This window comes from Lontra canadensis, unplaced genomic scaffold (genome assembly GCF_010015895.1).
Source record: "Lontra canadensis isolate GAN:19392208 unplaced genomic scaffold, GSC_riverotter_1.0 scaffold14, whole genome shotgun sequence".
NCBI lineage: Eukaryota > Metazoa > Chordata > Mammalia > Carnivora > Mustelidae > Lontra > Lontra canadensis.
In genome coordinates, this window is record NW_022631008.1 from 27,778,020 (window position 1) to 27,802,691 (window position 24,672).

The 24,672-nt window shown below is 43.2% G+C and overlaps 1 protein-coding gene across 5 annotated transcripts in view; it reads right to left on the reverse strand.

Annotated features, from left to right (window-relative positions):
- FYN (FYN proto-oncogene, Src family tyrosine kinase) overlaps window positions 1–24,672 on the reverse strand; it is a 210,536-nt gene that overhangs the window by 177,606 nt on the left and 8,258 nt on the right. For 3 of the 5 annotated variants that reach the window (XM_032858344.1, XM_032858336.1, XM_032858345.1), the window contains exon 2: window positions 4,672–4,711. The exons of 1 other annotated variant lie outside the window; for it this stretch is intronic. The gene's annotated coding sequence lies outside the window, so the exon portion shown is untranslated. Of the gene's footprint in view, window positions 1–3,804; window positions 3,910–4,671; window positions 4,712–24,672 lie in introns of all 5 variants that reach the window. One more of the 5 variants, XM_032858337.1, reaches the window with a different exon arrangement.

Consider the following 24,672-nt stretch of genomic DNA (forward strand, 5'->3'; position numbering starts at 1 on the left):
AGGAAGCCTGGTCTTTCCCCATGCCCAATCTCCAAGAAAATGGATCAGTCTATGTGGAGGCTGAGGCAGGGCATGGAGAATGGGAGACAAGTGGGCATCCTATAAGCCCTGGGGTTGACAGCCCTAAGCATGTGAATCACAGAAAGTCTAAGGCGCAGTCCCATCTGCACACCAGGGCTGCCTTCTCCATTCCCCACACCTACCTCGTGAGACCTCCACTCCATTCAGGGAGTAGTGGCTTCTACAGAGGGCAGCGAGTTCTGCTTATGGGTGTTCTTCTCTCCTCCTCTTCACACCTTACGGCAATCAGCCTACACAGGGACACGCTACACCCTGACACCGTCCCCTGCCCCACACACAGACACATTCTCACTGAAGACACATCCTCATACCTTTGCACTCCCCCCCAAAAGCACTGCTGACCTTCTGACTCCTGGAAAATCCTATTCCTCCTACTAAAGAAAAATCTTACATGAATTAATTGTTCTACCTCTCAACCAGCTACATAGGAATCCAATATACATGCCTTAAAGCTTGGTTCTGGATGCAGTCTCAAACTTTGAACCAATTGTTTAGAATGACTTTTTTTTTCTTTCTTTCCTTTTTTTTTTTTTTTTTTAAACAAAAACTATCAGCTCCACATTAAGAAACCAGGATATCATTATCACTTCTCTTGGGACTTATTAAAACAAAAGAAATTGGAAAATGGAGCAACTTCTACGTACATTCTACATTTATGGATGAACACATTTTAAGGAATTCACTGGGAAAAAGGAAACATTCTAAAGCATTCTGTTTACTTTTCTTTTGAATGACAATTTTTATTTGGGGTGCACTCCGTAGCTATCAAACAGACAGTAGGATCTATGGCCATATTTGTGGCCTGAAGGCAGCCATCTAAACCCTGCAAACGTAATAGCAATACAGGGATTCTGGTTCTCACTGAAACTACAAAAATGACAGGTCTCTCTCAAGGCAAGTGCCAAATGCTTTCAATCATGCTAGACAAAGGCCACGCAGCATGCATGAAAATCATGGAGGATACATGGATCTCAAACCTCTCTCTTTAGCTCTTTGAAAGTCATTACAACCAAAGTAGATGTTGTTTTCACCAAACCCATTTAAATCATGATTTAAATTACCAAATAAGAGAACCCAATTTAATTAGTTTTATTTTTTAAAAAGTATATTTTTGTCCTTGTGACATAATCTGATTACATATTCTAAAATTCAGTTGAGTATGGGTTTTACTTTTAGAAGATACACTGTATATCTTTAAATCAGTGATTTATGTAAACCATACTCAGAAGTGTATCCCTTAATAATTCAAGAAGATTCTGTGAAAAGACCAAAACAAAGCAGTATTAATGTTTCCCTTCTGCTCTTACTGCTCCTCCCTCTTTTATCCTTAGACTTTCTTTGCTTGCACGATTACTTAATTCTTAAGGATTATCTATTCATTTGTCTGCTTGAAACTTTGTACTTTTGAAGAGGAAGCCAAGGAGTGATTGTCTTATTGCCATATAATGCTATTAATTAGCATGGTTTCCACAGATAAAACCTATAGATGGAAAAAAGAAACATGATTGCTGGAGTACACAGTAAGATTTTTTTACCTTGCCACTTACTAAGGTGGCTTTCACGGACTCTCATTATCTGCTATTTTGGTCATGTGCCATTGTCTCACGCCTGTAGTCAACATTTTAAGAGGGCATTCTAGAAGTCAGGTCCTAGGCTTAGCACGTGAAAGGAGTCAGATCTGACAAAGCTTACAGTTCAAGAGGGAACAGATACTAGATGGCCACTGCACAAATGACTATACAACAATGGTAGCTTTGAAGAAGGGCAGGGTGGCACGGTAACCCTGTGGATTGTGAGGGAGTCTTAGCGAAGACCTCTCTAGAAAGTAACATTGCTTTTTTATCACTCATAAAACTTTTTAGAAAGAAATCACACAAATATATTATCCCAAATATTGTATCAATTTTAAGGTAAGGTATGGCATGAGAAAGAGAAGGCTCTAGACCCAGATATAATTAGAATCCTTGCTGTTACTGTGGTGCCTCAAGCAACTCATGGTAAGGGACATGGTTCCCTCACAAGATTGTTGCAATGGTCAAGTGTGACACAGAGAAAGCACTCAATATGTAGTATAAGCTCAATAAACTATAGATAATAATAATTACAGCATTTAGTTGACTTATCTTTGAGCTTTCACATGTCGAGATAAGGCTAATTTTCCATTCATAGTTCTATCTTTACAAAAATGTTCAACTGAATGAGAAAACTCAAAAAGCCATTTAGAAAAAAACACACCATGACTTCTGTGATTTTTCTTCCCTTGGGTTGGCCAGCAGGTATCATTTAATTATACAATGGAGGCACACTCTATTCTAGATTCTTCCTGGCAGATATTTAAATACAGGCGAAAAGAACAATTTATACATCTGTGCTCAACAGCTTTCTATCAGCATTAGAAAAAAAATCTGGAATTGGAGCTTTTGAATTAGAACTTTTAAAATAGTGAACTCCCCTAGGGCAGTTAAGTATTTTCCAGGTCATTAACTATGGGACCAAGAGGGTGCAGCAGGCAAGAGTCCTTTGCAGGCAGCTCAAATTCATGCAGCCCAAGAAGCATTTCCCACCACACTTTTAGCATCTCTTATTCTGAATTCCCCTCAGTACTTAAACAAATACCCAACCCACAGGACAGGGTCGGTCACAATTCCCTCATTAGACACTCCCTGCCGCCAGTGCTGTACGTGAGGGTACAGACAATAGACAGGGCTGCTCCTGCCAGGAGCTCCCAACCTCTGGTGGGCCTTATTAAGCATCCTTCTCACTCATGGCTAACAGTGCTTTATCCTTTTTGGTATAAGGACCAAGTAAGAAAACACGAAAAAGTGTCATTTGTGTTTTTAAGTTAAAAAATGAAGAATTTTACTTGATCCTGGAAGAGGGACCACATTACTGATAAGAAAAATGAGGCTTGCACAAGAGAAAAGGTTTGCTTAAGGTCTCAGAGCAAGTGGACAGTAGAGCTGAAGCAAGACTCTAATTCATTCCACTCAGGGCTTCCCACCCTACTTACTGAGCCGTCTTGTCTGCCTGGCATTGGGTTATACGGAAAACACAATGAACAGACCCGCCTCTTCCATAAACTGGACCTCCCCCTTTCACGGTTGTAGGATTCACCTCGCACAAGGCAGGGCAAGCCCTGCAACCTGGAACAGCTCCAGGCACTTCCTAAACCGTCCCGCCAGGGTTCTGGCTATGCCGGCTCTTCCACGCTACACCATCCCGAGGTGGATCCAGGCACCCAAAGGCTCTTCTAACCTGCTGTGGGGCCAGCCTGGCCAGGAGGGCCACAGTACGGGCCCTCCCCACGCCTCCCGCCCCCATAGGGAGTATCTTTGCCAGCCTTTGGCTTTTACAGGCCAAACCTAAGCACACCAGGATTTTAAAAAGGTTCCCCTCCAATCTAGCCCTGACTAGAGCCTGAGTCACCTTGGTTTGCGTGAGCTGAAAAGGCCACGAATGAAAGTAGATCACAGTCCATTCTGCAGAAGCTAGGGGGCTACATGGGTCAAAGGTCAGGGGTTGCTCATAATTGTTCTAGAAGGAGGTTTCAGATAGTATACTTCCTTAACTTAAAAGTACAGCAACTGCATGAAGAATGGCTCTAGTTTGGGGAGAAGAACCTGTCTTACACACCAAGTTCAAAACAAGAAATAACCCCAAGTCATTCTTAGACAATGAAGTAGAGCCCCTGAGTGCTCAGCCCCTGAACTGCTGAAAAATTACCTCCAAGGCAATGTGACTGGGCCGTGGAGACCAGGGCAGAATAGGATCCCACGGGTGGCGAGTGAGACATGCTTAAGTCCAGCCTTTCATGGGAACCCAGGGCACCTGGGAGACGAGAGAAGGACAGGCAGAGAAGACTCAGCAAACGCTTGCAGAAGCAATGGATACATGGTTCCTTCACACATGCCCTCCATCAGGGAGATTTTCTGGACAGTCCAGCCTCAGTCTGAGCTTCCAGAGCCCCTTCTGCACACTTCTATCACATTCTATAATCATTGCCTGTTTACTGGTCGGTCACATTCATTTTTGTCTCAGCAGATTCCAGCACGGTGCCTAATACCCCAGTGAGCATCAAAAAGTGTTCAGTGAATGAAAGAATGACCTGTGACACAGTGACTACAATTTGGAGGTACAACTAGGGCAGAGGTAAGCAGTAGTCATCTCAGAGTGGAGAAAAAACGAAAACAGAGGGACTGAAGGGACCTTCCTTAACCAGTCTGAAGACAGAGTGCTACCCACCCCTCAGCAGCCCCTGAAGGCTCATCAGCCACAGGACAGCTGTCCCATTCTATTTCTGGGGTAAGGAGACACGTCGTATAGCTAAAACATATGTTTCCCATAGTTATCCCATAGTTATCAAAACCAAGTGTTACAACTAAGAGAAGGGGGGAAATGGCAGATCTACCTAAGTGAGGGAAGAGTTTCTATTCATGTACCAACTCCATCTCCAACTCAACCTCTCTCTTAGAAACGTAGAGACTCAGAATCACGATCCCAAGTTCAAAGTGGACCAAGTCCTGGGTCCCAATGGGACACCCTTTCTAATTCACAAGGCATGTGCTCTCAGTGCAAAACTTGTCAACTTACTTTTTCCACGTCTAGATCAGCATCCTGCTTCTTCAAAAAACTGTAGAAGAAAAAAAAAATAGACATCAAAAGAGAACTGAACACTCATTGCCTGGAAACCTCCCACAAAGTACCACCATAGAATTTCCATGTGCTGCAGACAATCAGCTTGCTCACAACTTTTTTCTCGTTCACATAATTGTTGCTAAGTCACAGTTGCCACAAACACCTGCTTGCAACTGCAAAGACCTGGCCCTCCACCATCAAAGGAGGCCAACACGAGATTTTGAGTTTCTGGAGTCAGGAAAGATAAAGATGGAGGTCTTACATACACACACACACACACACACACACTCTCTCTCTCTCTCTCTCTCTCTCTTCTGAGTGCCTACAAGTCATCCACAGTTGGGACACATTAAAAAAAATAAAATGAGTCTTCCAAGGTCTTGTTCAACTCACCTTTTGACTTAGATCTTCCCTTAGCCCCCAACCCATATGTGCCCCACTTCCTGTCTGACTGTGGGTGGGGCTCACTGTTAAAACAGACTTCTCAGGATGGCCCCTCTTTCCCATCAGCTGGTGTTCCCCTCTCCGGGAGGTGTGCCAACCCACCAGCCTGCACCAACTCGCCCATAGAACTAGAGTCCCAGGATTACCTTAGAACCTTGTGCCAAGCCCCTGACAGAGCTGAGTGCGGATTCTGTGGCACCTGTGCCCATTTCACGTTACTCTTTAAAGTGCCAGGAGCAGACAGCAGCTTGCCAGTTTGCTCATGCGCTCTGCCTACAACCTGCCAATATTATGGTAACTCATTTGTTATATGCAATTTTAGCTATTTGAACAAAGCTTCAGTTTTAATAAGATGTTTAAAGAGAATAAAAACGGCTGACTAGAATTATGTTGATAGTGTTAGGGAAGAAAGTAAAAGATTTGAGGAATGTGAATAAAAAAGCAGAAACGATTTTTCCTATCGTAGTAGAGACTCACACTTTTTTTCATCATGATTCTTCGTGTCCTGGTCCGTGGTTTAAAATACTGCCATCACAAATCTCTATCCCCATCCAAACCATCCCTACGCACACACAAAAGAATTTTTGCACTGTTTGAAAGGGTGCATAATTAACAGTAACATCTTTGTTTTCTTTAATCAAAGATGACTCAGAATGAAGGAAAGAAAAAAATGACCGTGGGGAAGAGAATTAGAAACTCATATATTGTCTTCTGCAGATGGGTATTCAAATCATGAACTGACTGCAGACATGCAGGAGAAGCAGCATGAGGCTGGAGGGAGATAATGTGCTAGTGAGCAGCCTAATACGGCTGGTACCTTAGCCACCCACCTCACCCCAGCTCTTTCTTGCTTCGGACACACTGTCCTGTCCTAACTGAGATGCTACCAGGCAATATATGCCTTTGCTTCTGGAGAACCCACTGGGGATGCAGACCCTGCCGAGCTGGAAAAAAATGGGAATCCCCATCGTCCAAAATTTTTAACTAGCCTCCCTGTAACCAGCAAAGAATAATTCAGTACCATGAAAACTTTTCATCAGGGGTGACCGTGTGTTACAGTCAGTTAAGCGACCGACTCTTGGTTTTGGCTCAGGTTGTGAACTCAGGGTCCTGAGTTCGAACCCCGCACTGGGCTCCATGCTCAGCTCAGAGTCTGCTTAGGTTCCTCTCTCTCCCTCTCCCTCTGCTTCTCCCCGCCTCTAAAACAAATAAATAAATCTTAAAAAAACAAAAATAAATAAACAAAAACCCAACTTTTCACCAAAGGGAACATATATAAAGTGGAAGTCTGACTTCACTCGAACGTTTTTCAAAGAGGCTTAGGAAGGCGGTCATTCAGATTTACAGAATGGAATTTTCTACTTGCAAGGCAGAAGATTCCTTCACCTGCCACAGAAAGCACACTTGGAAAATAACTACCCTTTCCCAAAGCAGAAAGCAAACTCAGCCTCTCTCATGTAGACAGCACAGGTTCAAGTGCACGGGATGCCCAGTTCAACAACAGGGTCTTGAAGAATGAGCTTCAGCTCCATAGCACTTTGGCAACTCGTAGCAAAAGGAAAACTGAAAACCTGTCTGGAGCGGCTGGCTGACTAGTGCAAAAGGAATATTATCCTTCCGTGCATATATGCAGCTTCATCCAATCTCTCTTTCAGGCTTTCAAAACAGATGGAGTTAATTAACAAAGACAATACATATATGTATCATCCCGCAGCACAAAGTAGAAGGATGCCACAGCTTTCACTTCAAAGACTCCTACCAAGCACGGCCCGAGATATTTTTTAGGCATCAGCTCCATTGTTTCAAAGAAGATCTGGTTTGGTGAAATAAAATTGCCACAAAGTAAAATTCACAGGACAACCCTATCTAGTATGGAGAGTGGCATCTGTTTTTAAAACCAGGCATCTCTGTCTTAACTTAAGGGTGTGTTTCTAAGAGTTGAGAATAAATTTTGTCATGAAATGTTTAATTGGAATAGAAGTACCTTTTATTTGGGACGCCTGAGTGGCACAGTTGGTTGAACATCGAACTCTTGGCTTTGGCTTGGTTCGTGACCTCAGGGTCATGAGACTTCTTTCAGCCCTCTTCCCCTCCCCCTTCCCCACGGACCTCCCCTCATGTTCAGGTGCACCCACATACTCCCTTTCTCTCAAATAAATCTTTAAAAAAAAAAAAAGGTATCTTTTATTTGTCTTAACTTTAAAAAATCATTCTTTAAAAATTGACCAATTATCCCATTTTATTTTTATTCTAAATCTAAATTTTTGGAATATCCAAGTTTCAAGTTTGCAAGGCTTAAGGCAAGATAGACCTCTTCTTCCCTGTGTGTGTGTTTTTGTACAGACACAGATGTGTATATGTGGTTACACAGACCCTTTCAACAGTTGACTCTGTATTCAACTGTGCGCTTGTGGGCATTAGGGCATTTTCCATGCTTTTATTCTTCCTGCTGAAGTAGTGCTAATGTTTTGTTTGAGAAACATGACTGAAGTGACCCAGATTCCCCAGTGGAAAAGGCTGATCCATGAATGTTGCAAATGTGTGACTGCCTGCAGGAATGGAAGCCAGAGAACAAGGCCTTGGCCAGAACGAGCTACTCCCAACTATTTAGATCGGATCAAATCCTCTATCTTTAGGAGAATACACAGAGATCTTTGTTCTTAGAGAAAACTCTAAAAATAAAACTGAGAAGCCTTCAACTGTGGGTTTTCTCTTGATGCAGCCAACCCCATAGCCCCACCACTCTCCTATTTCCAACCATCTGGGGCACGTCTCCTGCAGCACCCACCACAGGAACCTTAGCCCAGGGCAGAGGAATAAACAGACACAGTCAACGGGGCATCAGCCACATGTTCAGAGAATGGCAAGAGGCTTGTGGGACTACAGGGCAGAGAGGGAGTTAAGAGGATGGTGGTAGGCTGGTGGGGGAAAGGTGGGAAACTGAGGCAGAGGCCAGCTAACTAGTCAGCCAGTTGAAGGCATACTCCTGGGGTTACCAGTGTCTTTTCTACTTGCCTCTATCCCAGGAAGGGGCTGAAAAATAGATACAGCTTCCGGCATATTCCTGGCACTGGACAAAGCATCATCACTCCAATCTCACCAACCCTGCTGGGTTCAGGACAGGGTTCCCCTAATTAGCTGTCGCTGTCGGGGCCCAGGACAAAATCACCTTTTCTCTCCTGTTTTCCTTTGGTCCCGCTTCTGTGCAGAACTAGATTTCTTCTCCTCAGTGTTCTCAGAGCACTTTATACTCAGTACCTGCTTCATGGTCTCCCCTGCTCAGACGCCAGCTTGTCTGTGGCCAGGACCATGCTGAGCACAACAGGGGTTGTAGCAGCTCTGCTGATGGAGGGGTGAAGGGTGACGAGGGGCGGTGACAGAGTGACTAATGAAGAACTGCCCTGACGGGGATGAAGGAAACAAAGCTGCCCTGACTCAAGCTGCAAGTACAGGGGATGGGGGGGGGGGCGGGGAGATGAATCCAGGGTGTGTCCACATACCACACATAGCTTATAGAGAACCAGAAGATGACCTTTCCTTCCATTTAGTCCTGTGTCTTTAGCTATAAATAAGTGACAAAGATCCACTCTGGAGATTCCACTGTTATTTTTAATATTAGTCAGTGTTTCCTTTCTACTTAAAAAAATGTGACTGAGAAACTGAGGTTCAATACATGAGAGTCATAGTCACAACTCCCAAGCGAAGAAGGAGATGTATGGGATATCACAAATCCAAGATTTGAATTCTGGTTCTGGTTTTTGTTTAATTATTTTAAGAAAAGGAAGATTGAGAGAGAAATGAAATACACTTTTCTCTTGCCACAGAATCTTCTCTATTTCCAATTCAACCCTTTTTACTTCTTGAAAAAGATTTAAAATATTCATCAACCTGCCAAAAAACATCTGCACGTTACTAGACACGTCTATTCACATCTGAATGGCTGCTTTCTGCTCCAACGATCATAGCTCTATTCAATCACAACTAAAGTGAGAACCTCAGAACTGTACGTGGTGTGGTGTCAATGGCAACGAGGATGAAATGGCCATTGGACAGCAACTTCCATATCAAGTATGTCAACAGGGGCACTGTTCCTTCGGTTATTAACTTAGGATCCAAGGCACAAAAAAGACCAGGCAGGGCCAGACTCTGCCACAATTCCAAAGAAAGCTGAGACACATACAGAGCGTACACAGAAGCTCCTCAATGTTCCCTGGTGAAGGGGCGGCCCCTGGCTCCCTGCCTGAAGCCTGGAACAGGCCCACTCTCTCAGTGAGCTTCCTGAGCCTTCCACAGCTGCACACAGACACGCGGCGCAGTGTTTGGGACCAGCCACGCTCAAGGTCACCACAGTCTCCTGTGTGCCCAACAACTGGGGCAGGCCCCGGAGATAGGAGCCAGCTCAGACAAGGCCCTTTGTTGTGGGGTATTCCTCATTGCCTGGTTTCCCCAGGAAAAACGTATTTTCCTTTAGCCATTCACTCTGGCCCCAGACTGGGTCATTCTCCTATGTCCTCCTCCACATACGAACCTTCTAACAAAGTTCAAGATGGCAGCAACCACAACCTCTTCTCTCATCTTACCTGTGCCCCCCACCCAACCCGCTGCCAAAGGTGCAGTGACCCATCCACATTCACCATGGTGAAGGGCACAGGGCCTTGGTAACAAGTCAAGACTCCTGAAGGAGTTTGAAGAAAAGGGTCTAGCCTGTGAGAGGACAGCAAAGGTGGTTGGGGATTGCCTTTGAGGATTCTAGCCTGGGAAGATGTGATGCGGCTCTGCCAATGTCCTATATCCTTTGTCCTACTACCACATTCTTATTTATTCTTATTTATGCTTATTTACCTCATTTATTTACCTCACTGAAAAGGTAATCTATGCTTACTGTAAATCCAGAGCCCCGTTATGATATTGGAGCTTTCCTCTTCTGGCTAGTTTTTCAATGCTGATGGAACTGTTACCCTCTAGCACCGCACCTCCATCCTGCATGTAACAACTCACAGCTCATGGTACTACTCTACTTCTGGTAGATGCAAATGGGGACATACCCCAATATGAAACATGTACCTAGTGCAATTAACTGCAGGGTCTATTTCAAGTGGAAGGTGCAAACTAGAGGCTGTATCACCTAATGATTCCTCTCACCATTGACTTTTAACTTACTCACTAAAATACAGAATTTTGGTCCACAGTGAGGGAAGAAGCAGTTGGACCCTGCTCTATTCCCTCGCTCTGCTATTTCTTTGTTCTGGACTGGGTGAGGGAAAGGGTGCAGGAGGGGTCACATACCACATAGCCCACAGGGCCAGGCAGGTAAAACAAGTGAACGAAGCAGGTGAGGTGGGGTTGGGGGAGCTGAAGGGCCCTGCCCCCACCCAGAGGACAGCTGCAACATGGCTGAGGCAGGCTGCAGTCTGGGAGAATGCAGGCTCGGTTTTGCCAGACCTTCCAATTCTTTTCAAAAGAAACGGAAAATCTCCATTTTTATATAAAACTGCCTGATTTTAAAATGTTAGTTTAATTTTTTAAAATGCGTCATGTGGCCTAACAAAATATAATTATCGAGGGTATAATCCAGCCCATGGACTGGTTGGCTATCTTTCTGAGTCATAAGATCTAGTCCTTGGTTTCTCTTAATATTAAATAGGAAATTGGCTGCTATCTGCCCCTTGGGGTTATTTAAGAGCACAGAGGGGGTTTTTATTATCATGTAACAAAATAACCCAAGCACATTCAGATGCACAAAGCAGAGTAACACGATCCCTCGTGTCTATGCAAATGTTAGTCCTATGGGGCTTCATGTTTTGTAGAATTATTTGAAATGTATAATTACACGGTAGCTTCTAAATAAACAAAAGAGGTAACTGTAATAGCTTTAGAGGATGAAGGTGTGACCAACTGGATCAAGCAGTGGGGTGGAAGCCTGAGTGGAAAGGCGCAGAGACAAACCCTGTGTAGAGACAGGTGGTGTAGACAAGCCTCTCAAGACACACAGCCATAAAGACAGCAGAGCAGTGAGGTGGCTGCTATGCAAGAACACGAGGTGAAGACACCGTATCTTCAAGATGGATGAAATCACAAATGTCTGTACGGTGATGGAATGAGCATCATGTCAAAGTAAACACCCCCCCCCCCGCCAAGTACCAAGGAAGGGAATTATGTCAGCAAAATACTAGACAGTACTAGGGGCAATAAAAATTTTATTAGTAGGAGTTAATAAGCCAAGATCTAGTTATACAGGTTTTCCTAAACAAGAAGTCAGAAAAAATAATCTCTACTACAACACACATTGCCCCATATTTTACACTGTGCCATTTCTGCATTTGTCCTTTTTAGCCTACTTCTAACAGTCTCTCTTTGCTAAAATACATTAGTTGTCATGGAAACGATGTCATAGTGTGTGAAACCATTTACTGTCCTTGGAAAGGCATTCATGATAAAAATTGAACAGTAGCATGTTTTAGAAAGAGATCCAATAGAGAGCAGGTGTGTAAGAACACCACAAGGTCTCAAAATCGCAACTTCAAAGTATTTTGCCACCACTGTCATATGTCCCAGTTCCCCCCAAGTCAACCGGAGAGGCACCTCTCCTCCTCTCATACACCAGGAGTACTTGAAATAAAATCTCTGATCTGATGTTGGTGAAAACAATAGACTCCCTGTAATGCACACTTACTCGCCTGGTGGGGTGGGGCTGGGAGGCTGCCCCGTCAGAATGGTTTGTAGACATCGTAACACCTCTGCTAATGGGAAGAATTTAGTCCTATGACACCTTCTGCTATCGTCATGAGAGAGAGAAAAACAATATTCAGTACACAGAGATTTAGACTTGTTTTCCTTATTGCCACAGATTGGCAAGACAATCCCCCTTTTTCCTTTCGTTAACTCAAAATAGACCATATTTATTCCTCTAAGTAAGATATTAAGCAGCTCTCATGTGCCTACATTGGCAAAAAACAAACAAACAAAACAACTAGACAAGGTATGGGTCCCTTGGAGACTTAAAATCTGGTGTGGCCACTTGGGTGAGGGTAGGAGCATGAAAGGCCTCCTGGACCTTGGGGAAGGGCCGGATTTTATTCTAACCGCAATAGAAAGGCCACTGGATGGTGTTGCCCAGCAATGTGATCTCCCAAAGATTCTTTAAAAGCTCACTCAGCTGTCGCGGGAAGTGGAACTGGAAGTCAACAGTGGAGGAGCGTGGAGCAGTAACGTTATCCGAACAGTCCCGACAAGAGAGGACAGTACAAAGCAGATGGAGAAATGGGATCTCTAACCAGGGTGACTTCATACCTTGGCTCCTGCGTGAAAGTGTTACATTACACCTACTGCCTTGGGAGCGATTAAACATCTGCACAGACGTCTCATTTTTTTTTCTTTAAAGATTTAATTTATTTATTTAACAGAGAGAGAGAGAGAGAGAGATCACAAGTAGGCAGAGCAGCAGGCAGAGAGGGGAGGAAGCAGGCTCCCTGCCGAGCAGAAAGCCCATTGCGGGGCTTGATCCCACGACCCTGAGATCATGACCTGACCTGAAGGCAGAGGCTTAACCCACTGAGCCACCCAGGTGCCCCGACGTCTCATTTTTTTAGACCAAGTATTAATAGCTGCATCAAAATGATACAAGGTTGAATTTGCATCATTCAGTCAAGATTGAATTTGGTGAACTCCACTTTGCCTTTCCGACTTCTGCCATAGTCTTGCCTGCTGCTGGGTGAGATGACCCAGGATGAAGAGAGTTTTCGTCCTAATGTGATTAAGTCTGAAAGGTGACGGATAACGAGCCGCCTCTTTGCTGTCCTTCTACAACCCTGGCCTAAGCAAACACCTCCCTTTCAAGGAAAACATGCAGGATGCTTATAAAATAAAGAATACTTGGACACAAGCGGCTAAGGACAGCTAATTCCTCCTGGTCTCAGTGGGTGGAGCCCCCACCAGACACTGGATGTGATGACGGGTTGTGCTGTGGCCAGAGTTGTGCAAGACACCTGTCAGAGGGCCGATGGGAAACAGAAAATTACAGGTTAGGTGTACATGAAATATTTTCAGGAAATGATCCTTCTCAAGAATGGTCTAAACGCTTGCGTTACAGTGTTTTTGTCATTTACTGATGGCTATCTATTTCACTTTGCAATACTCCTTTCAGCAGTAATGAGATAAAAATGAAAAGTGAGTGGAAAGTGAAGCACTAAATTTTAATTTTTCAAGAAAGCTGATGATGAAATTTTAACTCACACAAAATGTTTGTTGAGGTTTGATCTCCACCATGGGAGCCCCAGTGACACCCTTCACAACACGAATCACGGCCACAGATCTGCAGAAATCAGCAACTACTTCAAATGGGAACTATTACTGTAGCGAGGCTGTATCCGAGGACAATTTAACATGGGCAGCCACGGAAGACTCACTAACATAGCACTTGAGGAAGCATGACCTTTCTTTTAGGTCAAAAGATTGCCAGGAGATCACCAGCATTGGGCTCCCTGCTCAGTGGGAAGTCTGCTTCTCCCCCTCCGTCTGCTTCTCCCCCTCCCTCTGCTGCTCCCCTTGCTTGTGCTCGCTCTCATTCCTGCGCTTCCACTTTCTCTCAAGCAAATAGATAAAATTAAAAAAAAAAAAAAAGATTGCTCTTCTAACTTGATTCTGCTTATTTCTGAGTTTGGATTTTCTGGGCATATGTGAAAAGTAAAGCAATAGCTTTCAATGTGTTGGCTTCATTAGCAGAAGAAAAAAAATTAACAGTTAAATGATTCCAGTTTTATGTTAGTATTATCAGGTGTTTTATGCAGAAAAGTCAATTAATTCCAATAGAGGTTTGATTTTTTTTTTTTCCCATCTATTTCCTGGGCTCAAACAAAGCTTGTGAAGTTCATTCGGTCAGTGGTGAAACATCTGTTATTGTGAATGCTACTGTAAATTGTAAAAAGTTTAACACGAGAGACGAAATTGTTTTTGTAGTGAAATACAAATACAAATTTTATGATGCTAAAAACAACTGTCCTTACTAAATCAAGAAATCTATGGAGCAGAGGAAGTCACTTGGAATTGTGGATGCATAATTCATAACTGCCAATTCAAACAAGGGGGCTATATCCTACCAAATGCAAAAGAAACTATAGATAGAGATATAGATGTAGAAATTGACAAGTAGGAAAACTAAAGTACAAAAATATTACAAACACATCAGCACCATAATAGGTGCCTCCTATTTTGCCACCTGTCATCAGCAACCAAGTTTTAGAAATGTATGAGAAACGACTCTCTAAATCAACCTAGTTGTTTCGTAATGGTAGGATAGATGAATCCTGTAAAGTTTGGGTGCGTTCTGTTCCAAAACAGTTGGAAATCTTTCATCAAAGCAGTAAGCGAAGAGCCAAAACACTTCAGCTTTTAAAAGCCTTTAGCCAATCGCAGTTCTTAAAAACAAGGCTTGCTAAAAGGAAGATGCTGAAAGTTATCCCGACAAAGCCAAGGAGGAACTAAACTCAGTGTCCAAGATTTAATTCTGAAATTATCTTAGGATGTTTTGAAGGAACTAGACTTGAGGTGATCTTTTGATGGCGCTCCTAATTTTAACTGGATATACTGATATGATGAACCAGAATACAGAGAAGTAATGAAGATCTATGATTTGTGTCACCTAAATGTGATAAGCCATTCAAAGGATCACAGTGGATTTTATTTTCATGAATTTAATAAAAAAAAATTTTTTTAAAGAATTATTTATTTGAGAAAGAGAAAGTGTGTGAGTGCAAGCAGGGGGAGGGGCAAAGGGAGGGGGAGAGGATCTCAAGCAGAAACCCTGCTGAGTGCAGAGCCCATCCAGGGCTCCACCTCACGACCCTGAGATCAGGACCCAAGCCAAAACCAAGAGTCAGACACTCAACCAACTGAGCCACCCAGGAGCCCCTGTAAAAATATTAATGATAAAAACCTGAATGGGGGTAAAACTGGGGTGAAAATATTTGGGTTAAAATATTAACACACTTCTAGGTGGAAAAAAATTAGTCTGAGAAAAGCCTCCATTTATCAGAAATTGCTCTGAGCTTATTTGCATCTGTAGAAGGAGCTATTTTCTCAGTGAAAAATATTTCATATTTTCATAAATGCCAACTGAAGATTGTGACAATTTCAAATATTGACTATAAGACACAACCTTGAAGGAAACTGCACAACACACAACACAACCTTTGAGAAAACTTAAAACACTTCATTCTTCATAAAAAATATGTGACATGGGTATTAGAGACATATGGCTAAAAACTGACTAGAGTGAATATATATCCCCAAATAATTATGGTCTTTTGCTCTTTCAAATGCTTAATCAGTATAAAAAGGTTTGTTTTTTTTCTCTAATGTATATGGACACCTCTTTAATTTTTAGAAATTTTATTTTTGAAATTTTGAATAGAACCATTTCCAAGGTCCAAAATATTATTGAAATGATGTCAGTTAATAAATCAACTTTTTAAAATTCTGTAATATGATTTCAGTGACTCCTCTCAATACTGTTAGGATCCCACATCTCTCTCTTGGCTCCCACTGAGAGATGTGGGAAAATATGAGATGCATTTATGTTTTGAGAAGATACACTCAAAGCATCAAATTTTCTAGTTGAAAAATACATAAACAGTGTCCTAACCACACCACCAACCTTTTTTTTTTTTTAAGATTTTTATTTATTTATTTGACAGAGATCGCAAGTAGGCAGAGAGATAGGCGGGGGCAGGGGCGGGGTGGGCCGGAGCAGAGACCCCGATGCAGGGCTCGATCCCAGGACCCTGGGATCATGACCTGAGCCAAAGGCAGAGGCTTAACCCACTGAGCCACCCAGGCGCACAAACCTACACTTTTTAAAGCAAGACAAAAAACAAAAAGACTAAAGATTTCCCTTCCCAAATCATTAGGCATTTCAAAAAACAGCAGGTTTTAAGACATCTTCTTCAATGCAGCATCCTTGTATGAATGTCAAAGAGAGATGAAACGTAATTGAAAAGAGCTAACTGGTTTGTTGCCCCCTCTCTCATTTAGTGTTCTGGTACCTCCTTATGAATTACACTTGAGAAATGAATCCCTTCATCAACTCATTCTTTATTTAGCGCATGAGGACTGAAGAACAATGAAGAGCTTCTCCCCTTACAGACTATAACCTCTAGAACTCACCCCGATACCTTTAAAATATACAACAGAAGAATCACACCCAGTAAAAATTCTTTTCTAGTCTCCAGCATCACAGTAAACTCATTAAAGAAAAGCCTGAAATTCTAATACTTTCCACTGACCTGAGGCTCCATGGCTACTGAAGTCCTTCCTTCCAGGGCACGTGGAAGGAAGCTAAACAATGGGAAGCCCCAAATCCCCACTTCGCAGTAGAAGATCTGGTACACAGCTCTGCTCCTGCATAGGGCAGATCTCCGCACTTCTTGCTCAAAAGGAACTTCGTACAGGCATGTTAAGGCATGACTTACTCGGAAGAACAAGCGTACTCTAAGAATATAAGCAAGTGACTATGCCGCCATCATTGTTATCATCATCATCAAGAGAAAACACAGCTCAGACACTGTGGCAGGGCTGAAGTTTATGCCTAATACACAGCTGTAGACAAAAATGTTACTTCAGGGGCACCTGGCTGGCTCAGCGGTGGAGCACGTGACTCCTGATATCACGGTCATGAGTTCAAACCCCAAGATAGGCAAAGAGTGAGCTTGCATGCATAAATTTATTAATTAAGTTTTTAAGAAGATTTTATTTATTTATTTGATACAGAGAAAGAGAGAGAGAACACAAGCAGGGGGAGCGACAGGCAGAGGGAGAGGGAGAAGCAGGCTTCCCGCTGAGCAGGCAGCTGGACTCCGGTTCTATCCCAGGACCCCGGTTCTATCCCAGGACCCCAGGACCATGACCTGAACGGAAGGCAGATGCTTAACCGAATGAACCACCCAGGAGCCCAATAAATACATTTTTAAAGAATGCTACTTCATTTCTCCATAGTTGAATTCAATTTGATCATGACCATTGCATTTCTCATTATGGCAAAAAAAACACAATTTTGCCACTTCAAGATAACTTAATCTCTTCAGATTTAAAATTTTTAGTTGCCTCAGGGCATTAGTCAAGTTAAACCTAGCTCAAGCTTCTTCCCTGGGACTATCTGCCTTTCCCCTGCCTTTCTCCCTGCACCCCGCCCCTCGTCTGGTTTAGATGACAGACCACCACCGGATGGGTGAGGACCCAGTCCAGCCACTGCCCTCCACACCCTCACTGGTCTCCCTGGGATGTTTCTTCCTTTCTGGGATGTTTCTTCCTTCGTCGTTGGGTGTTGGCCTCGTTCTGCTGCTCTGCTGATGTGACTGGTAGATGGAACCCAACCAGTCCCCAGGAGTGAGATTGCACGGTTCCTTCTGTGCTGCCTTCATTCTGCCTCCAAGCCACTCGCACCCAGCTCCCTCTGCACCTCCACATGTGCCCCAGAGGGCCTGCAGGCCCTTGGGATCTCTCCTATGCCACATGCACGCCTTGGGCAACTGGGAGGGCACAGCACTTCAGGGCTGGTTTCTGCCTAAACATGTCCCACTGCAGGGCACCCCACAGGTGATTTCCTTCCAGGGTGCCAGGCAGGAGGCAGAGTCTTCTCCACCGTCCTGCAGGAGGGGATCTCAGCGAACCATTCACTTCTCTCTAGTCTCCTCTAATCTCTCACGGCTCCCTGCTCCATCCCAGGAAGGTACTTCCTCCTTCCTGCAGCCCCCTTCCTGCATGGCTTACTGTACAATACATGCCAGGCCTTCTGAGATCTGCCTCCTTGGAATCCACAATCATTTTTCTAACAAAGCCTGTCTCTTTTGAGTGAAGCCTGGGCTAGCTCTGGTCTCTGAAACATGTTTCAAGGGCCTGTTTTGAAAGTCAAAAGCTGAACAATGTCTTCTTTGTCCTAGACCATATTCTGTCCTCCCCCTGAAGTAATGGAATCCTTAGCTTCAATGGGGGAGAATTCCAGGGCAACAAGAATTAGAAGGAAAAGTAAACTGAATACTAGTCTAAGATATTATCACCACTGAAGCAGCTCATTATAATGCAAGGTTTCAGAGATCCCAGAACACGTATCCAGGATTTTTAAATATATATATTTTTTTAAGTAAATTCTATACCCAGTATGGGACTAGAACTCACAACCCCAAGATCAAGAGTAGCACCCTCTCTCTGCTGAATGGGCCAGCCAGGCACCCTATCATTCAGGATTTTTTTTAAAAAGTGCAACATACTGACATGTCATTCTTCTAGAAGACATAGTTTATAGTCAACCTTAGAACAACATGGGTTTGAACTGTATAGGTCCACTTATACATCGATTTTTTTTTATAAATACTGTACAGTACTATAAATGTATTTTCTCTTATGGTTGATTTTCTTAATATTTTCTCTAGCTTACTTTATTGTAAGAGTATGGTATGTATTACACATATAACATACTAAATATGTTAACTGCTGAAGATCAGTGAGGCTTTCACTCAACAGATAGCTACTAATAGTTACATTTTGGGTAAGTTAAAAGTTATACATGGATTTTTCGACTGCCCAAGGGGTCAACACCCCTAACCTTTGTGTTGTTCAAGGGTCAATTACGTACATATTTGAACCTAGGGCAAAAGAGGTCTATGGCTTTTGGTTTCTTGAAGTATTTATAACTAACGTTCTTAATCGCTATGCCAGAGATGAGTGGAGATCCATTCAACAGGAAGCCACCTTTGTTCAGCGTCATTTTAGAACTCTTTACTCCCCTCGATTTCCTTTTCCTAAGGCCTTCCTGCCTTTGGTTCCCCTTCTCCGTATGTGCTGTGTTCACTCCCCACATCCTTAAAACCTCAGATCCTTCCTTACTGTATCCACCGTCCCAATTCCCAATTTTTCCCTACCCAGCCTGAATCCTACTCGCAGCTGATTCAATGAATATTTTCTTTAGTCTCTTAGACACCCTCCTCACTTGACTGTTGAAATCAATTCTCAACTCTAGGTCACCACAAGGTCAGATTTTCCATTCCAAAGTAACAAGTACTACCAAGCAAAAATCACAAAACTGGCCTAAAGGAAACCATTAAAAAGACCTACAAATTCCAAAGGGGCCTCACTATTTCTCTGTAATACTTTTTTTTTTTTAAGATTTTATTTTTAAGGAACCTCTAAACCTATCATGGGCTCGAATTCACAACCCCAAGACCAAAAGTCACATGCTCCACCAACCAAGCCAGCCAGGCACTCTCTCTGTAATACTTTTTATCCATTTATTAACATGTTACCCTACATTTTCATGGCTGTTTGGACTTTTTCTAGATTCTCCAAGCCCCACTTCCATATCCAAACCTTCCAACCCTCAATGATGGCTCAGTCTCCAATTTTATTGAAAAGCTTCAAGACACTCCATGTGTCAGTATCTTTATCCTTGCAGTAATAGTTAGAAATCACACATGTAAAATACTGTGCCTTCCCCTCAGCAGGCATTCAAACTTACAAAGAACTTTCCATGTGTTCTTTCTCCTTCCAAGTTATTGCTAATTTTTATTCCTTTGAGAGCTATAGTGGGTTGAAAAGTGGCCCCCTTCCCACTATAAAACATGCCCATCTGGGATCTGTGAATGTGATCTCATAGGGAAGAAAGGTCTCTGAAGATATAATTAAGGATCTTAAGATGAGATCATCTTGGATTAGGTTGGCCCCTAAATCCAGTGACAAGTGTCCTTATAAGAGAAGGGCATGCAAAGACACTCAGAGGAGAATCTCATGTGTATTGGAGGCAGAAATTGTAGTGATGGTCTAAAAGCCAAGGGACACCAAGGACTGCCCGCAGCCACCAGAAGCTAGGAAAGAGGCATGGAACAAAATCTCCCTCAGAGCCTCCAGAAACAGCCAACTCCAGTGACACCTTAATTTCAAGACTTTTGGACTCCAGAACTGTAAGAGAAATTTTTCTGTTGTTTTAAGTCATCTAGTTTGGAGTGATTTGTTGCAGCCACAGAAGACGAATACAAAGGCTCCTTCTATGCCAGTACATCATGATCTCGACCCTGCCAACTCTTTGCTGATCCATTATCCCCTCTCTCTCCAGTCTCACCAACATCACCCTCATTAGTGGATCATGTAGGAGGTTCTGAAAGCCCAGCTGAGCGTCCTGGTGGGGAGCACAGAGCAGGGCTCTTCCCACGTGGCAGTTCTGAATCACAAGCACGAGAGCATTACTGTGGGAGTGAAGGCCAGGGTACTTCATTCCCTACAAACAGGGACAGGAGATAGGGAAGGCAGTGCAGTTTGCCTTGGGCACCCTAGATCAGGAACTCTTAACACCTTCCCACGCTGGAGCATACTTAGGCCAAGGTACAATCAAAGAATGTTTGGGGCTGCAGTTTTCCAAGTGCCAATCCACCTTGTATCACACTTAGGTATAAACTAAGCAGAACTTCCCTGGAACTACTGGCACCCATAGACACATGTGGCTTTGTTCATTATACTGTAGTCTTTTAGGTCCTTCCCAGCCACACATCACTGGCCTTCACTGAGCAATTCTTGGCCTCTTAGAGAACTACCTCCAACTCTTAGCAGTCTGAAATCAAGAATCTGTTGGACGATGACTACAAGAGAGTAGGAATTATATGGGCAACCACACTTATATGAAAAGAAGGGTGTGGCATGGCACACTATCTACCTATGCTTTGGACAGGATTTGGAAGTTGGCATCACTGCATTTTCACCCAAGGAGTAGAACATAAGGTAGAACCTGAAACACTGTGCAACCCAAATCTGGATTCTAAACATGACTCTGAGGATCTACCAATGCAGAGGACCTAATGTACTACGTACAAGAAGAAAAATTCAAGATCCATCTCCTTCCAGAAGTACTGAAAACATTTGTAAGACCTCCCAGCTTGGAAGCTTAGAATCATAATCAGCAAGCTTTTAATAAATGCACAGTTCAGTGCAGTACTATATAACACAAAGCAAATTAAAGAAGGTGGGTTTTCAGCCTTCTGGAAGCATGCTACTGAAAATGGACAACACTGACAATGCTGTGTACAAAAGTGACTGAATAAGAGCAAACCAGATAAATACACGAAGTGGTGACATCACATGCCAGCTCAGCAGAAAGTGCATTTTGACAAACATTGACTGTTATGCTGTTGTGCATTTTGTTACAGAAATGACTTGAGTAATGACCCTAACCATGGAAAACATTTTATGAGGTTTATTTTTAGTCTTTCTTTTGAAGGATATGTAGAGGCTCTCGTTGGGATATGGTGTTAGTCATTACTTTGTAGGACATTAAGTCCATGGAAATTTCCCCCCCTACTAAGGAGATTTTTCAGCTCATGATACTACCAAGTGAGTAAAATTAACACATGGAGAGGAAGGCACTCCCACAGCCACAGCTGGGTGTTATGTGGCTGAGGGACTCAGGTAAATGCTGCTTTGTGAGGTGCAGGAATGGGTGGACATCGACCTTCACGGGTCCTCACAGGCTTCCAGGCACCACACTGGTGGCCATTCTGCACTTATCCCACTTCCACCATCCACTACTGTAGTCTCCCAGTTCCCTCCTTGTGCTGAAACATTCTGCGTTTCCCTGGGTCTTGGATGTCATTGCACCATTGGTAAATCCCTATGGTTTTGGTGAAAATCTTACTGGTGAAAGCCTAATGGCAGAGGACAAAGGAGTAACTATTTCCCTGACCACTCTAAATTTTAAGAAAATATTTGTGTGTGTGTGTGTGAGCAAGAGAGTGCGAGAGAGTGAGAGCACAAGAGAGTGAGAGCACGAGAGAGATCAAGAGAGCGCAAGAGCACACAACAGAGAGAGAGAGAGAGAGAGAGAGGGAGAGTGAGGAGGGGTTGCTGGGGGAAGGGCAGAGGGAGAGAGAATCTCTGGCAGATTCCCCTCTGAGTGCAGAGCCCAATGCAGGGCTTGATCCCATGACCCTGATCTTGTGACCTGAGCCAAAATCAAGAGTTGGACACTTAACCAACTCAGCTACCCAGGTGCAACCCCCCCTCTCCTTGACCACTCTAAATTTTTAACAAAAAGCTCAAGATTATGAGGAAAAGCTCTTTAAACATATATCATTCTCAAAATATGACAGTGGTTCCTGAAACAGTCTGGTTCAATCATTGACCTTAAACCATGTGGATTGGTAGAGAGTGATTCCGGTGCCAACAGAAACTACAGAAGTTCAGCATCCAAGGAGATGCTAGCCTAGCCCTACAGATGGCTGGGAAACCACCCACAAATTCCAGTGCCCTGATCCAGGGCTTGTCTGAATAAACAGCCACTGAGTATCCGCACTATGAATGACATTGTGCTACATGGTATAGGGGGACAAAAAGGGGAGATGGGCAGCAAAAAGCACTTTTGCACACATGGGGCCAACAGTTTCTTGAGAAAACAAGACCCAAGCACATAAATTTCTTGGAGACTAGATTCTAGCCTAAACTAAATTATTGGATGGATGACCTCGCTCAAGTCACAAAATTTCTCTGCACCTTGGAATCCTCATATGAAAATTTAACAGCATTAAGGCATCATTTATTAGAAGACAATTGCTCACAAATGTTCAATGCAAAAGGATGAGGAGATTAAGGATTCTTCCCAGAGCTGGAATTCCAGTTGGGCCTTGAAAAATGGGTAGAATTCTGAGGGGAAAGAAGGATTAAGGGTTCCCAAAAAGGAAAACAAGGGCTGGGACACATATTTCGTATTAATGAGACAGTAGACTGACATCTGGCTAATCAAGTCTTAGTATAGTGGTGAATGAAGTGAGCCAAGTATGACCAAGATGTGGAGATGGTGGAAGGCACTGAGTGCCAGTCTAAGGAAGGCAGCCTTTCTCCTATTCACTGGGTTGTTAGTAAAGGAACGAGGCAAGAGAACCAGAGTCTACACCAGCCAGCACATCCATTTCACATGGATCGACATCTCCTCACTCAATTTAGAAGGTATAGGAGTGAAGCAACTGTAGTTGTGATTTGCAAACCATGGGAGAGCCCGAAGGACATAACAAATTAAGGGAATATAGATTGGGCAAAGGTATATATATATATATATTTTTTTTTTTTTTTAAGATTTTATTTATTTATTTGACAGACAGATCACAAGTAGGCAGAGAGACAGGCAGAGAGAGAGGAGGAAGCAGGCTCCCTGCTGAGCAGAGAGCCTGATGCAGGGCTTGATCCCAGGACCCTGGGATCATGACCTGAGCCGAAGGCAGAGGCTTTAACCCAATGGGCCACCCAGGCGCCCCTGGGCAAAGGTATATATAAAGGACAGCCACATGATTGACATTTTCAAGTAAGATATGATGACAGAGATAGAGAATGACAGAATGTTAGTGTTCACTGATAACTCAGCTGTTACATCTGAAAACAATGAGGTGCTCTGTTTCTATTTATAGGTTAGACAATTAACTCCACAATGAAAGGTGAAAGCCTCCAAACTCTGAGAGCAAATAAGAGAAAGCTTTAAGAGAAATCAGCGCTTTTCAAGTATCTTCGTGTGCATGTGCCTAGTTACAGGCAACATATCACACAGTTCTGGAATAAAATGAAAATTGAAATGAAAACCAAATTTTACAAATGACAATATTTGAAACCATTATTGCTTTTAAATAGATATGACAATGTGTGGAAATGAAGAAACTTGTCAGTGTTTATTTGCCTTTTCAGTAGAATTTAAATTGGAGTGGGGGGAGGATCTCATAGAAATACAGATTCAGTAAGTTTTTCTGGGGATTAAAAGAAGAAAGGATTGGGAAAAGTGCCCTGGGCTTTGTTGTGGGAAAGGCGATCTGGCTCATTTTTAATTTTCCATTAAAGCCCTACTTTTTGGTATAAAGCAGATGGAATCCTTATACAACTCCATGAAAAGCCTACTATTTTTGGGAACCTCAAAGATGGAAGCTCTGAAAAAAAATGAAAGTGTTTAAATTCATCAGATAAAATCCCACCAGCACATTCAAAAGGAGCAGGTACTTAGAAATCTTAAAAATACAAAGCAAGTGGTCTTCCTGTGATTGATTTCTGATCCCCAGCCTCCCTCGGGCGGTGGCTCGCTCTGGCTGATTGATGATTTTCTACCACTTCACGGCCTGTTCTCATCAATGTGGCCGAGACTCACTATGCTTGCTTCATTCCTTGTCTTTCAGAAGTTAGCTACCTTTCTGATGGTTCATTCCCCACTGCCATTCTCCTATCCAGAAGAGATTTCAGCGTTCAACCCCACCTATGCCAGACCACTGAGTCAGAAGAGGGCCTGGGAATATACACTCTAGAAGATCCTCAGAGATATTCGTGTAATCATGGCCCTAAAGCTCTCTCCCTATGATTATTATGAGCTAAGACCTAGTTCAAATTTTCTGTTATTGTTCTGCCAGTGTGGATGGAAGAACAAGAGGGCGGATGTGTACCGGGCTCGGAGGTAATATTATGCACTGTCTCCATCCTTACAGTTTACAATCTCATTTGAGAGATGGAACAAAC